Source organism: Triticum aestivum, chromosome 5B (assembly GCF_018294505.1).
Source record: "Triticum aestivum cultivar Chinese Spring chromosome 5B, IWGSC CS RefSeq v2.1, whole genome shotgun sequence".
In the NCBI taxonomy this organism is placed as follows: Eukaryota; Viridiplantae; Streptophyta; class Magnoliopsida; order Poales; family Poaceae; genus Triticum; species Triticum aestivum.
In genome coordinates this window covers 374,952,945-374,966,720 of record NC_057807.1, presented here as the reverse complement: position 1 = coordinate 374,966,720, position 13,776 = coordinate 374,952,945, and positions in this window count along the sequence as shown.

Here is a 13,776-nt window from a genome sequence, read left to right as displayed (position 1 = left end):
GGAGAGGAGGTGGGTACGCCGGCGACGGGAGGGGGGTCGCCCGAGCGGGGACGACGCGGGGGTCAGGTTTAGTTGGGACAACGCCTAGCTTTGGCAAATTGCAACCAGAGAAATGCTGACAGACAACATATGCACGCATGGAGGAGTTCCTTTTGGTCTCTTCGAGGGCCCAAGCAAAACGGTGGCCATCCCTTTCAGAGAATGTAATCTATGCCTGCCTAGGTGTTCCTCCTCCTTTTCCTGCGAGGGCCTAGCTTGGCAGGTTGCTAGCCTAGCTATGGGCGGCATCAAATCTAGCAGCCGATCGATTGTCATGTCTGAATAAAGGAGCACCACAACCTCGGTGGTGCATGCCAATTGTAGGATCAGACTACTGATCTGAATGCTGCTGCCTCCTGACTGGACGGCCAAAAAGTCGAGTTTTGTGGTTTTGCAACTTATATGGCTGTTGCACATGTATCTTAGATGGAGATCTTTTGCGCGGACGACCTTATTCAGTTCATGTCCTATTGTCACACAGGACATTTTGTCGTCTACAGAGAGAGGATGAGAGATTTTGTCCAGTACATTCTGAGAGGATGAGAGATTGTCCAGTACATTCTCAACTCTCTCTCTCTCTCTCTCTCTCTCTCTCTCTCTCTCTCTCTCTCTCTCTCTCTCTCTCTCTCTCTCTCTCTCTCTCAAATATATGCTACTCCGAGAAGGATTGCTAGTTGGGACAGATTTTCCTTTAGCCCACGAGGAAGACAAGCGGTGCTCAAGAGATTCTCCGGAATGCAGCATTTGAGGTCCAAAAGCAAAGAGGTACAACGACATAACATAAATCAGAGGGATAGAATTGAAGCCGCACTACACTCTTGTGCATCACGGTTGGCTAGCTAGCTAGGTTCATGTCAAGTCCAGCAACATACAAAGGGGCTGCATTTTTTTTTCCGAAAAGATACAAAGGGGCTGCATAGGCAACACTTTTTCCACACATATATGGTCTATATGTATGCACAGCAAATTTGTTTAAAAAGACAGAAAATGTTTCTAATGCATGCTCTCTGCTAGCTTAGTGTATGTAGGTATCTAGTTTATCACTTTGAGATACACAGCTCACCTGCGCAAATGTAATAAAGATCGGCACAAAGACGCGCCAGTTGTCTGTGTGACGTATGTGACCTATGTGTGCATATGCTGCCAGTAGATCAATAGGGAGTTAGGCAAAAGGCTATGCACGAGTGTCCAATTTCGTACTGATCATCTATACGTGTGTAGTGCAAGTGAGGAAGTGAGGGCTGTGTGCCTCAGAGGGTGTTTGTTTTCAGAAACTTATTGGTTTAGGGACTTAAAAAAGTCTCTATAAATCCCATCTAAACCAAACAGGATGGACTTATAGGGACTTATTGAGATCATTTGGGACTTATCAAAAAAGACTCTCAGGGAGAAACTTATTGGGACTTATCGATTTGGACGCACGTACCCCGCATCGCCCTGCACGAACCCTGCCCCGCTCGTTCCCCTCCTCCTCGCCTCGCTCCTTCCCCACCTCGCCCCAATCGCCGCCGCCGCCGGCACCCTCAACCGCCGCCGCCATGGCCGATGAGGAGGACGAGATCCCCTTCTTCTCTCAATTCCCCTCGTCTCAACAGGCAACCGAAGGCTCATCCACCAGTGGAAATCTCGGGAGGGGAATGGGTTTCTTGGATCTCAACAGCAACGTCGACGTCTTCCCGGAGTTGGGCTCGTACCAGCAACTCCTCTTCGACCAGTCGGCCGGTCATGGCCTTCCTCCGGTTGGACCTGGTCGTGGGTAACATCAACTTATAAGTCCCTGTAAACAAACAAATAGGGACTCGGGACTTATAAGTCCATGTAAACAAACAAGTAGGGACTTATGGCTTATAAGTTGGGACTTAAAAAAATCCTATGACTTATGAAACAAACAGGGCCTCAATCGATACAGATGCCGGGAGTATAACCCTCCTTTCAAGAAAAGAAAAACATGGGCAGTGCACGCACGTATGATCACTCACTGCTTAAAGAGAAAGGTAGGGCCGCTATTACTTAGAAAAGCACGCATGTATGACCAGTCACTACTTAGAAAAGCTGCTCTTGACTTCGAGGTTAAGGTAAAGTGGGGTTTCCTTTTATTTGAAAGGGATAAGCCCCGACCTCTCCATCAAATTCACACAGGCATACAATGGGATTAGCTTTTATCACAGAAAACATACCTACCTATTTTAATGAATGAGAAAATATATCATGTAAATGCAAAACGATCCCCGCGTCGTCCCGCTAGGGCGACTCGGGCGGCGCCCTAAACCCAGCCGCCGGGGGGCAAACACTCCCTCCTCCCCTCCCTCCGCCGCCGCCGGCTAAGCCCGGGGGCCGACGGCGGTGGCGGAGGACATCGCCTCTCTCCGGCGGCTCTGGGGTTGTGCGGGGCCCCGAATTGTGTGGAGGCGCGCCAGATCCGATCGGCACGATGGCGATGGTTGTGGCGCGGCGGCGTCGGAGGCGGCGCGGGGTGCGGGCACGGCGGTCAGTCCTGTTCGGGCGGCGGTAGCGTTGCGGTCGGCGGCGGCGGCGGAGCGCCATCTGCCTTTGGATCGGTGGCGGCGGCATGGAGAGCCTGGTGGTCGAGTCGGCGGCACCTCCGATTAGATCTGTTCCGACCGGTGCATCAGGCGGTGGTGGTCATCTCTTCCGCTAGTGGTCGGCCTGCGGCTGGGTGGTCGGATCTCGAGATTCATCATCTAATCCCGACTACGAGTCGGGGAGACATAGTTGCCGGTAAAAACCGAGCCGTTGGCGAGCGATGGCGGTGTTTTGCGCCGTTACCTTGATGAAGGCATCGTCGTGTAACTGTTGTCGACCCACTCGTACTGCTTCGGAGGAAACCCTAGGATCTGGTCTTCCATATCAGGCGATGGCGGTACTACGGTGACGTTTTCTCTCTTGGGAGCATCGTTTATGGAGGAGCGCTGAAAGACAGAGGCAGAAGATGGAGCGGCTCCGTCTTGCACGGAGCTTCGGTGGAGCTGTCAAGTCATGCCTGGACGATAGGTGCTACGCTGAGTCATGCCTGGTTGGCAGGTGCTACGCATGACAGATCTTCCAGAGTCTTCGCGTCTGGACGGACGAGCGTAGGGCGGTGGCGCCGTTGGGCGCCTTGGTGGCGTCGACGGATGTCTGGACTGGCAAAGATGAAGCGGATCTCTCTCCTAAAGATGGGTCAGTGGTCCGATGATTATGGCGGCTTCTAAAACATGTGCATGTGGTGTGCCCGTTAGGTAGGCTGCACCGGTTGTTGGTTCCGATACGTTGTGTGAATGAATCGATGACGACGCCGGTTCTACATATGGGAAGTGAGAGCACTCTATCGAGTTTGTAGGTGTGAATGGTGGCTTCGAGTGCGGTGATGTATGTTCTTGCCAGACATTTATGAAATAATTAATAAAGATGGTTGCATGCATCGATTGATATAGAGGCCGGGATTTAACCTCCTTTTCTAAAAAAGAAAGCGCAAAACCATGAATCGATCCATGCAAGTGATGAATTATTGCTGACAGTGAAACCTAGCTATCCACTGTTAAATATGTTAATTGCTAGGGTATTCTTTTTTGGTTGTGTGCATCATCTATGTCTTGATTAGTACCGTTTAATATTTATTGTTGAAGTGGTCAGATGTAAATGTAATTGGTATCATCATAATATTGATACATTACCCTTTGTCTGAAAAGGAAGCGCAAGGAAGAGAATGGGAAATTCACTTGCGCTTCCTTTCGTGCAAGGTGGCCGTCCTCGGGACATTTTCATGGTGGATCTGTAAACCTCCCACAATCGTTGGGATTGTGCTGTCCGGACCGTGGAAGTCATCCAACGTCAACCTGTATCGGTCTATGGAGCGATCCGGACGTGATTTCTACCGCAAATCGGAGACAAACGTAGGGGAGGTTTGCAGGAGCCATGGTCGATCTCAAGCCCCTTTTCTGACCACCCCGGCCCACCAAAAACAACTCCCCCCTCCCAGGCGCGCTCCTGTCCAGTGCCAGCTACCCGCATTTATGCCGCTGTAGAGCGCGCCTTTCCGTATTGAAGGCGGATTGGGACGGACGCGACCTCTCACTACCTCCGCCATTGAAGCGGCTGAAAGAGCATGGTAACCCCATGTGTAGTTTTGGTAATTTTAGTGACAATCTCTATGGACTAATGGTTGCCTTGAGTTATATTCATCGTATTTGTCCATAGACTTTTCTTAAATTCCATTTGTTGGTTTCAAGAAGATTATGTGATGACCAAGGTGCTATTCAAGGAATTATCCAAAGATTCGTCATAGAAAATACATGATACAAGGTTGATCAACACTAAGTCAAAGAGTGAATCAAGTTGATCACCACACAAAGCGTACAAGATATACCGAGAGGGATCGAGTATCCCATGGTATGGTGAGCATTATCTATTACACTTTGTGTACTAAATCATGGTCTACGTGAGAGTTCTATGTGGGGTTAGGTATGTTTCCATGGGCTTGTGTTAAGAGAAAGATCTCATACAACCCATGAAGGATGACATCAAATTGTGATCATCATCAAGATTGCAGTGTGGTTCAGGTGGAGCATCACGAAGAGATCATGCTTGAAGCTTGCCGTCCATTATGGTGACAATAGACTTGTGAACATGTGTCAAAGAGTTGCTCACCCATAGTGGAGTATGGGGGAGCAATCAACTAGTCTTCATCAAGCCAACACAATCAAAAAAGGTGGTCCAACTTAAGAAAATCAAGATCGTCATCATCTAGCTCAAGTGGACTATGTGCAAGGCTAAGGTTTGCCCTTGATAGGACAAGTTTTCTATTTTACCGGTCTCATAGTGGTAGTTGGGAGATCAGGTTATAGGATCGATTGCAATACTATCAAGGGGGTTCTCAAGTAAGTAGCATGATCCTATCATTCGTAGAGAGTTCAAACCATTGTATCCTTGCATCATCTTTCTTGGTTCTTATTTGACTCTTCTCTTTGTGAGGGTTTAGAGTTTGTGTTCGTCTTCTTGTCAAACCCAAGCTCGCATGCTTCATCTTTGAGTTTTCGGTGTTGGAGAGTTTGTCGGTTCATGCTTGGGGAAGGTCCTCTTCCTTATTCTATGGGCATTTCTTCTCCATTGCTAGTTCGTAATTTATCCAGTCGTTGTTGGATAGTACTCATCGTCTTCTATCCAACAAGTTTGAGTTTGATGATTTCAGAATCTTGCAGTAGTTATAGCAGTTTCAGTATTGGAGCATCCTTTTATTTTGCTTGGGCAGTTTTTTAGCTCTAAGCGGTATCCGCGAGCAGTAGTATCTCTTATAAGCGGTAGTAGAGCAGCGGTAGAGCTGTAGTACCGCTTATAAGCGGTACTACCGGCCAACTACTTCCGCTCATATTTATGCTTCTGGAACTCGTCACGTATTTCACGATAGTAGAGAGCGGTAGCATGGAAGGGTAGCCTTGGCACAGTGGTAAAGTTGCTGCCTTGTGACCATGAGGTCATGGATCCAAGTCCTGGAAACAGCCTCTTACGGAATTGTAGGGAAAAGCAGCGTACTATAGATCCAAAGTGGTTGGACACTTTCCTGGACCCTGCGCAACCGGGAGCTACATGCACCAGGCTGCCTTTTTTTTAGAGAGCGGTAGTACCTCTTAGGCCTTGTATAATGAGAGGTGCTTAGAGAGATGCTTAGAAAAATAAACCGGGTTTTTCTGAAGCATCGGTGCCTATTTCTACAGGAGAGACGCTTAGTTAAGCGTCTATCCTGTACAAATAAGTATCGGTGCTTAAAAAAAGCCTGGTTTATATCTCTAAGCACCTCCCATTGTACAAGGCCTTGTAAGCGATACTACCTCCCCGAGCAGTGACTTCGAGGTTAAGGTAAAGTAGGGTTTCCTTTTATTTGAAAGGGATAACCCTGACATCTCAATCAGATTCACAAAGGCATAAAATAGGATTAGCTTCTATCACAGAAAATATATCGAACTTTCTTAAAGAATGTGAAAATATATCACGTAAGTGCAAGTCCATGAATCGATCCATGGTGATGAATTATTGCTGACAGTGAACCTAGCTTTCCACTGTGAAATATGTTAATTGCTAGGGTATTCTTTTTTGGTTGTGTGCATCATCTATGTCTTGATTAGTACTATTTGATATTTTATCGTTGCAATGGTCAAATGTAAATGTAATTGGTATCATCATAATATTGATACATTACCCTTTGTCTAAAAAGGATGAGCATGGGAAACTCGCTTGCGCTTCCTTTGGTGCAAGGTGGCCGGCCTTACTCCCGGATCGAACAGATAGTCAAAATGCACAGTTGGCCCATTCAGCTGTAATACCTACGGAGTAGCTAGGAGGGCAGATCATGCGAAACAACAAGATCAAAATTTGGCACCGAGATCAAAGTGACGATCTGACAAGAGACGTGATCAAGATGGCACCCAATGCCCTCCTCGCTACATCCAACTAATGATCGCCCCCTAAATGATGAATCTCTTGACCAGAAGGATCGACGATTCGCCATGGCATTGACCTCTCCGCTTCGTCCATCCATGCAACACCGAGTAGATAAGAGAAGCTGGGTCGATCGTTCCAGACAGTGACAATAATGCACGTAGTCTCTCTCGATCCAGTGACAAAAGCTGAGGAGATTTTATCTATCTCATGTGCTCGATCAAAGGGTGAAACAAAACAACACGGCCGGCAATGCATATCTCTGCATGCAAGTGGGCGGGCGAGTGGAGCGCCCAACATTTCCGAGCCGGTGAATGGGCTTTGGACAGCGCCGAGAGGCAAAGCGGAAAGGCGGACAGGAGCAGCTCGCTGGCCACAGGACGCCCTGTCGTCGCGGTGCGGTGCGTTCCGTGGCCGTTTTTACACGATCCCGAGCTCGACGCCGGCCGGTCGGTCGGTCGGTACGCTCATGGAGACAGGATAGACATGCACGCACAGTGCGTGACACTAGCGAGCTTCAAATGCATGCGGAGTAAGGTTGCATTGCATCTGCATGACGGAAAATTACTTGAGATCTTCACTGAAACGACACCGTATTCAATCTACCTGTAGCTGCAGATTTCATGGCCCGGGTTCACTGATTATATCCTACGTACTACTCCCTCCGTCTTAAAATAAGTGTCTCACAACTTTGTACTAACTTTAGTATAAAGTTATACTCAGGTTAAGACACTTATTTTGAGACGGAGAGAGTACTACTTTGCAGGTTAGAAGTCGATCGAGCTCCGATCCCGCTACATTAGCTTACATGGAGTACTCGCTTACATGGAGACAGATCTTAGTTGTCAGGGCATGGGCTCGATGGATCTCCTGTTATACTTTAATCCCACCTTATGCTCAGAGCTCCATGTTGCTAATTTATGCGAATCGTCATCAGCTCTCTGCTTCCTATCGGCAGGTTACATGGTGCATGTGCGGCGTGTGCCACTGCCACCAACGCGTAAGGGTGCACATTGCACCCGCGCCATGGCCATTGGCCAATGCCACCTTCCTGGAGGTGCTTCGGCACCCGTGTCGAAGAAGGGAGCTCCTATTCGGCGCTTCAGGCGCCAGCGAAGCTCCCTGGCACCCATGCGCCGACGCAAGCGGGCTGGCCCATTCAGATTCCACTTTTTTTTTCCTGGTTCACTCGATCGCATTGGGGAAAAAACCAAATAATTCACCAAAAAAGAAAAAAATTGTGAATTCCAAAAAGTTCTCTGATTTTGAAGAAAATCATGAACTTCAAAACAAGCTCAACGATTTAAAAAAGAAAGTTCATCGAATTTCAAAAAAGTTGATCAAACTTGAAAAAAATATCATTAACACTAAAAAAGTCATCGAATTAGAAAAAAAAATCATCTATTCGCCAAAAATCACCTTCTAAAAAAAGTTCATCTTTTAAAAAACATCAAATTTGAAGAAAAAAGGTTCATAAAAGTGAAAAAAAATCATTATTTTTGAAAAAAGTCCATTGATTTTGAAAAAAAACATGAATCTGAATAAAAGTTCATGGATTATGGAAATAATGTTCACGAATTTGAATAAAAGTTCATGGATTTTGTAAAAAAATGTTCACAAATTTTATGAAAGTTCATCGGTTTTGAAAAGAATGTTTACGAATTTGAATAAAAGATCATGGACTTTGGAAAAAAGGTTCATCTATTTTGAACAAAAAGTTCATAAATTCTAAAAGAATCCACACATTTAAGAAAAAGGTAAAATAAACCCCAAAAAATCACAAACTACGGAAAGAAATAAAAAGCAAGTACTTCACAACTGGTTGGATGGTCGAGTGGTTAGTGCGCTTCCCATTGAATGCCGAGGTTGCGAGTTCGAAGTTGGATTAAAGGGTCTATGGGCCGCCCAGGTAAGAGTGCCTTCAGCGCCAAAATAGGAAATGCCAATGTGAAGCTCAAACTGTTCACGACTGGGGTGTTCGCTGCCCACCCTGGTTGTGCCCTGCGAGGCAGCGTAATAGCCATTCTTAGCGCCCCCTAACACTAGGCCACGAAACAGGAGCGATAGACTCAGCTCTCGCCTAAAGGGAGATTGCGAACCCAAATCCTATTGGGAGCCCTGCGGCGGTTAAAGGCATTTGTGTAAACCGGCGCACATACCCCTCCCTCATGGGATTGGCCCATTTAAAGCTATCTTATTCTGTTATGCAATGTTTCTCATGCAAGCACAGTTTATGTTCTTCGCTTAGGCCACGTGCGTTTTTTTATTTTTATCAGTTTTTATCCCGTCTTTATATTTTATTTTTTTCCATTTTCTTTTTACCTTTTTTGCAATCACTGAACTTTTCTGTTTTTTGCAACTTCTTTTACTGAACCTTTTTTTAACCTGCAAAAAAAATTGCGAATACATGAATTATTTTCCAAAATAGATGAACTTTTTTCATATCCCTGAACTTCTTTCAAATTCTTGAATTTTTTATTCAAACTGAATGAACTTTTGCCAAATCCATAAACCTTTTTCTCCAAATTCGTGAACTTTTTAAAACAATCAAGGAAATTTTCCCAAATCTTTGAACTTTTCTTCAAAAGGGATGAACTTTTCCAAATCCATGAAATATTTTCTCAAAATCCATGAACTTTTTCCAAACTCATGAACTTTTTTCAAACCAGTGAACATTTTTTAAAATCATCATTAACTATTAGTAAATTTGTGATGTTTTCTCAAAATCATGATTTTTTTGAAATTTGACAACTTTTTAATTTTGTAAATTGTTTTACAAATCCATGAACTGTTTTGAATTCTCGTAATTTTCTATTTTTGTGATTTTTTTATCATTTTGTGCTTCTTACGAAAGTTAACAATTGAGCTGTCCTCGGCCGACCAGTCAACCGGTCTGTATTACCAGCGAGCACATTTTGGCCGGCCCAGAAACGCAGAGTCGTGACCACCAGGGACGTAAACCAGGGAGCTCCTATATGGTGCTGCAGGCGCCCGTTCGCGTTCCTAGCGCTTGCAGCGCCCCGCGCTGGGCCGGCCCATGAAACGCCAAGACTCGCGAACGCAAAAGTTTGGAAAAGAAAACACAAAAATTATGGCCGTTTGCATGTTTCGAACACACGACCTCGAGTTCGCGCACAGGTACCACAAACCATAAGAGCTGCCTGCCTTCTGTGATTAGTTACAGAGGCAACGGCTTAATAACAAAGGACGCAACGCTATTTCATTGCAGAAATCTATTGCATCACTTATTTTTTTGGAATTGTTCGGAAAAAAGATCGTGATTTAAAGAAAAGTTCATCATTATCTAAGAAAAGTTCACAAACCTGAAAAAGTCCATTGCTTTTTTTTAAATCATCCATTTTACAAAACAGTTCATCAAATTTGAAAAATGTTCCTAGATTTTGAAAAGTTATCAAATTTGAAACAAATGTTCATCGATTTGAAAAAGGTTCACTGAACTTGAAACAATTCAACAATTTTGAAAAAAGTTCATCGAATTTAGTAAAAGTTCACCGGATTTGAAAAAAGTTCATCAAATTTGAAAAAAGTTCATTTGAATTCAGAAAAAGTTCATGTATCTCAAAAGAGTTCATCAAATTTGAAAAAACAGTTTCATGTAATCCTAAAAAAGTTCACTTATTTTGAAAAAAAAGTTCATCGAATTTGAAAAATGTTCATCAGTTTTGAAAAAAAGTTCATAAGATTAGAAAAAAGTTCATCACATTTGAAAAAAGTTCACCAATTTTCAAAAAAGTTCATCAAACTTGAAAAAAAGTTCATCGAATTTGAAAAAGAGTTCATCAAACTTTAAAATAGTTCATCGGATTTGGAAAACGTTCATCAATTTAGAAAAAGAAAGTTCATAAAATTAGAAAAAAAGGCATTGATTGTTTTATAAAAAACACAAAAATAGAAAATCACCAACTTAGAAAAACACACATTTAGAAAAAACAAAAAGAAAAGAAAACCAAAATGAAAATCACCCCGAAAATGACAACGAACTGGGAGAAAACCCGGTTTGGGAAGCTTCTGGAAGCTTCCCAAAACCGGAGGATTCCTGCGACCGTAGAGAACAAAGAAAAGAAAAACAAGTCATGAATTAGTTGTTCCTGTGTGGTGTAGTGGTTGCTGTTGTTGGAGGTTTAGGAAAAGGTCGCGAGTTTGACTCCGGCTGCCCGCAACTAGGATTCGCTGCAAACCAGAGCTGAATGGGAGTTCCCGATCGCAAATGAGCCGGTCCAACTAGCGTGCGCAACCAGGCGCCTGCCTAAATGGGCCTAGTTCTCGCGGGCGGGAGGCCACTGCCTTTTTAATGTTTTGTTTTTCATTTTTTGCTTTCTTTTTTTACTTTTGATAATCAAAAAACGAAGAACTATGGCCAATACTACTATTCCATGGATAATTTGTTTTTGAAATATATTAATGATTCATTAGAAAAAAATTAAACGTGTATAGAAAAAATGTTTTTGATGCACACAAAAAGTGCACAATGTTTAGATAAAAAGTAGACATAAATAAACAAAGTTAGTCATATATCTGAAAAAATGTTTTTCATATATATAAAAAATATTAAACCTATAATTACATATTTAATATATATACCAAAAATGTACCATGTGTATTTAAACAACAGACAGCGATTTCTTTTCGAAAAAATGTTAATCGTGTATACAAAAATGTTTAATGTATATTTGAAAACTATTCTTGACTTATATAAAAAAATGAAAAATGCATGACAAAAATGTAGACATGTGTTGCAAAAAGGAAAATATAAAAAACAAAGAATGGAACAAACGAAACTGAAAAAAAGGAGACAAGAAAACTGGACAAAAAATGTGCAAAAAGGAAAAGCCAAGGAAAAAACAAAAGAACACCAAAAAGAAGAAAAAAAAGAAAACAAGAAAACCAGTGCACAAAACAGAAAAGAATAGAATAAGCCTGAAGAAAGCAGAGAAAGAAATAAAAATAAAAATAGATAGGAACGAATGAAACCGGTGAGAAAACAAAGTAAAGGAAAAAAGGAGGAAAAATCATTGAAGAAACATATGAAAACTAGAAGAAAAAAACAAAAGGAAAAAACTGAAAACCAGAGTGTACACCGCCACCATCGAGCGCCTCGATCAAACGAAACCTCATCGAACAAAAAAAACAACAAATTGGGCCGGCCGAGTTGCTACTCGTTGAGGAAAATCTTTCAGGCGTGAAGTATGGTGCACTTGATATAAGTGACATATAGGGTTTGCATGAGCCTGAGCTATGGGTCAGTTCACATGCGTGTCGGTTACCTTCGTAGTGCTTTGAGCGCTCGGGTTGCTTGCCATAATTGTGCCTCGGCAATTACCGCCACGGGGAACATTTTCTCTTGGGCTGCGCCTATAAGCCTTAATGAGTCATCGTAGCCCCCCCACGAAGAGAAGGAGACCTCCTCCTCCACGAGACGATCTCGTCACGGGAGTCACTAATGAGCGGGTAACCTCTGCGTCGGGCACCTTCTGGCACTCCCAGTGTGCCACATGGTGCACCGCAGCACTGCCATGTGTCGTATGCTAGATGCTCCCTTAGAAGCACATGTTTTTTCTCGTTTTCTACACGCGTTTTTAGTTTTTTGGTCTTTCGGCTTCTGCTTAGCTTTATGTAGCTTTGGGTGGATTTTCTTTTGGCAAAGCACACCTGTACTTATCAAAATAAAGGAAAAAGCATAGCATGTGTTTCCACGAGAATCAGATACACATATTTTATTATGTTAGAAGAACAACTTGTGCTTCCGTCCGAAGTACACCATGTGCTTCGAGGAGAAACACAACTCGAAAAGGAATAAACACAATTGTGCTTCCCCGAGAAAAGAGGAAAGCACAGTTTGTGCTACCCCGAAAAAAAGGAAAAGCCACAGCTTGTGCTTCCCCAAAGAAAAGGTGAAATCCGCTACGAGGCTTTCGACCCTCAGTTTGTCGGTTTACTTCAATGTTCTCTTTTTCGGTTGCCATTTTTTGTTTTCCTTTCTTGTTTTTTTCTACTTTTTGGTTTAGGTTTTTCCGCTAAAAAAGTTCGTCTAAACCGATATGATCTAGTTTCGAAAATCTCGACACGAGAAATCCAACGGTAAGAATGGTTGGTATTTGGACGCATAATTCCAAAGGTAAAAAATTTAGATTAAACAAATTGACAAAAATAAGAAAGACTCCCAGGTTGGCGCACATGCAGTTCATCACTTATCAGCACATGAGAAGATGAGGAGCGACCTTTGCATGAGGTAACCCTTAACTAGTGATTTTGCTATTCCCAGACCGGTGCGGCACCTGGCACTAAATCGCGAGTTTAATAAATATACTTTAACTCGAAAGCATGTTGCAAATTCTCAAAATATTGATGAATTAAAAAAATGTTCAACAATATGTAAGCTTGAAAAATGTTGATGACTTTCAAAAAATCATAAAAAGAAAAGGTTGTTCAAATTTTCTAAAAATTGTTCACATTTTCTAAAAATTGTTCATGTCCAGATTTTTAAAAAAATTTGGATTTCAAAAAAAAAGAGGCGGAAAGCAAAGGAAAGCAGAAAAGGCAAAACAAATAAAGAGAAGAAGACAGGTACAAAAAAGCATAACAAACTAACAGGCTGGCCCATAGTCCTACGTGCGTGCGGTCGCGTTTGGTCATAACCCCCGAACCGCATGGGGAATAGGATCAGCCCTCCTCATCGCTCACGACGCTAGCAATTTAATAGCAGGTGATCATGTGCGCACCCTATAGGCTGGCCTAGCAATGCGAAGCTCACTCGCTTCGGTTCCCATCCCGCTCGCTGATGCAGGGAGCTCCTAAGGCTAGCCATAGTGGGAGTAACTTAGGTAGTAACTTAACACATTCCAAAACAATTTTGTTTATATGGCAAGTATTTAATAAGAAAAGAGGTGCTTGTGGTAACATAATATGTTACTGTAACATAGCGCTTCCCGAGGCAAAATGAGTCTATGAGATAATAAATAAAGCAATCTATGATACTATTACTATGTTACTTTGCACTATGGAGGTAGTAACTTACACTAGTGTCATATGCATGACACTAGTCTAAGTTACTCCCCACTATGACCAGCCTAATTGGCGCTACAAGGCCAGTTTTCTAAGTTTGTGCCCATGCACCGTCGCCTGTCAGCCGGCCCATATAGGCGAGAACTCGATCGTTCCATCGATCGCATATACCGGTCGCTATCCCTCAAAAAACCAGTCAACCGTTGGTTCATATAAAAATGGAAAATTTGCAAAAACCGAAAAGGTTCATGAAGAATGTGCACGGAGTTTGACTGGAAGTTC